Source organism: Lynx rufus, unplaced genomic scaffold (genome assembly GCF_022079265.1).
Source record: "Lynx rufus isolate CCGP_SWC_20201006 ecotype Redwood Valley unplaced genomic scaffold, mLynRuf1.p SCAF_4, whole genome shotgun sequence".
In the NCBI taxonomy this organism is placed as follows: domain Eukaryota; kingdom Metazoa; phylum Chordata; class Mammalia; order Carnivora; family Felidae; genus Lynx; species Lynx rufus.
This window is the reverse complement of record NW_025814856.1, coordinates 98,670,715-98,673,639: the sequence shown is the minus strand read 5'-3', so window position 1 is coordinate 98,673,639 and position 2,925 is coordinate 98,670,715. Positions and strand designations below refer to the sequence as shown.

Below are 2,925 nucleotides of genomic sequence, written 5' to 3'. Positions count from 1 at the left end.
TAGCGTTGAGTTTGTTCCAGAATATTAAAGAACATTGTAAAGGATAAAACTTGAGTGTGTATAGCAAGTTATAGGAGGTTTGAGGAAAATGAATTTTATTTGCCATACTTTATATCTGAGTCTGAAGGAAAACAGACAAAATATATTAAGATTTTGGCAAAATTTTGATGTGTTTTTTAATAAGATATGTTAATATTCTTTACTGCCCAAGACTAAATTAATGTAATATTAGAATTTTATTTTCTCCCTATGAAAATATAAATTGATCTTGAAATATTTAGTCTGTTTTTAACAAGCATAATAAAAGATTGTTCTTTATCTTCAGTGTAATCTGAAAATGTAGCAGAAATCCCATGTATCATCAGAATAATTTCCTGTCATTTGTGCTGACTTTATTATATGCTTGATGACTTCAAAAAAAGTACATCTTTTCAGAACAGCTAAAATTCAGTTCCTTACAAGTTTGTTACCTTCTTCTGTTTTTATTGTATATTGTTGGAACTTTTATTTATGTATAGTTAAGCTATAACTTGTCATTGTCCATAGGTAACTGTGCTCCTGTCTCAAACAAATGACCAAATCATTTTGTTCTTTTTTTTTTTTTTTTTGAGAGAGAGAGGGGGGGTGAAATTGAGCAAGGGGCAGAGAGAGAGACAGAGAGAGAGAGAGAGAGAGAGATAAGCGGGGCTTACCTGGGGCTCACGTTCACCTGAAGCAGGGCTCGTGTTCACCCCATGTGGGACTCAAATTCACAGACCATGAGATCATGACCTGAGCCCAAGTCAGATGCTTAACAACTGGGCCACCCAGGAGCCCATGACCAAATTTTTTCTTACAATTCTTTATTTTGTTTCCTCAAGATCAGATCCTAAATTCAGGAAAATAAATGTTTCGGATGTCTTTTTCATTTTCTAAATTGTGGTAAAATATGTATAACATAAAAGGCACCATCATAACCATTTTTAAGTGGGCAGTTCTGTAGCATTAAGCACAATAAGTACTTTCACGTTGTGCAACTATCACCACCATCCGGAACTGTTTCATCTTCCCCACTTGAAACCTCATACCCATTAAACAATATCTCCCTGTTCCTCCCTCCCCTGCAGCTCCTGGCAACCACAATTCTGCTCTCTGTCTCCATGAATTTCACCACTCTAAATAGCTCATGTGAGTGGAATCGTTGAGTAGTTGTCATATTGTGACTGGTTTATTTCACTTAAAATGTCTTTAAGCTTCATCCATGTGTAGCACATATCAGAATTTTCTTGCTTTTTAAAAAATGTTTTATTTATTTTTGAGAGAGTGCAAGCAGAGGAGGGGCAGAGAGAGGGAGACAGAGGATCCAAAGTGGACTCTGAGCTGACAGCAGAGAGCCTGACATTGAACTCATTGAACTCATTGGGGATTGAACTCATGAACCATGAGATCATGACCTGAGCTGAACTCACATACTCAACTGACTGAGCCACCCAGGTGCCCCAGAATTTTCTTGCTTTTTAACGTTGGATAACGTTCCACTACATGTAAATTCCATGTTTTGTTTTTATCCCCTTCATCCTGCAATGGACTCATGGATTGCTTTCATTATTCAGCTATTGTGGATAATGCTGCTATGAACATGGGTGTACAAATACTTTTTCGAGAAGTTGCTTTGAAATCTTTGGGGTATATACTGAGAAGTAGAATTGCTGAATCATATGGTAATTCTATGTTTAATTTTTTTTTTTTTTAAGAGCCACCATACCAGTCTTCATAGTGGCTGCACCATTTTATATTTATACCAGGAATGTCAAGTGTTCCATTTTCTCCACATCCTTGACAACACTTGTTACTTTGTGTTTTTTGAAAACAGTTGTCCCAATGGTTGTGAGATGATATTTCATTGTGGGTTTAATTTTCATTTTTCTCTATTGATTAGTGATTTGAACATTTTTTTCTTGTGCTTATTGGCCATCTGTATATTTTCTTTAGAGAATTATTAATTCAATTTCGTTGTAATTAATTATTTATTTATTTATTTAAAAAAATTTTTAAATAGGCTTCACACCTAGTGTGGAATCTGATGTGGGGCTTGAACTCAACAACTCTGAGATTAAAACATGAGCTGAGATCAAGAGTTGGATGCTTAACCAACTGAGCCACCCAGGCGCCTCTCTTGGCCCATTTTAAAATCTGGTTGTTTATTTTTTTTGTTGAATAGTAGGAATCTTTATATATTTCTGTGTATTAAACCCTAATGAGATATATGATTTGCAAATATTTTCTCCCATTTCATGGGTTTCTGTTGATAGTGTGTTTTGAAGTACAAAAGTTTTTAATTTTGATATAGTCCAATTTATTTATTTTTTCTTTTGTTGTCTGGGCTTTTGAAGTCATATCCAAGAAGCCATTGCCAAATCCAATGTCATGAAGCTTTTCTCATATATTTTCTTTTAAGAGTTTGGGTTCACTTTAAGCCAATCTCTTGTAGATAGTATAATGTTAGAGTCCATCTTCATTCTTTGCATGTGAATGTTTACTTTTCCCAGCACCATTTGCTGAATAAATATTGAATGCTTTAAAAATTCACATGTCCTCCTTGCACAGAAGCCATGCTAATCTTCTCTATATCATTCCAATTTTAGTGTATGTGCTCCCAAAACAACCACTCGATATCTTTTTAAATTAAAATTAAAATTAAAATTATCTTTGAGATTTCTCAAGGAGCCCCTGGAAAATCACAATGATTTATATATTTACCTTATAAAAACAGAGATGCCAGAAATATTTTAGGTTGCCCTGATATAATTTATATTTCTGAATTAGCTTGTCACTATTATAAAAAATTCCTGGGAAGAACTGTCAAGTGAAAAGATAATTTTGTACAGATAAAATATTATCCATATAAAATTTTCTGAGACTGTACATTGCACCAAACAAATTGAC

General features: G+C 34.1%; 1 non-coding gene across 1 annotated transcript; it reads right to left on the bottom strand.

The window, feature by feature from the left end:
• Nucleotides 1-2,541: 2,541 nt before the first annotated feature.
• LOC124525188 (U6 spliceosomal RNA) lies at nucleotides 2,542-2,648 on the bottom strand. Its single transcript, XR_006965412.1, has one exon. It is a non-coding gene; the product is annotated as a U6 spliceosomal RNA (small nuclear RNA).
• Between the last annotated feature and the right edge of the window lie 277 nt (nucleotides 2,649-2,925).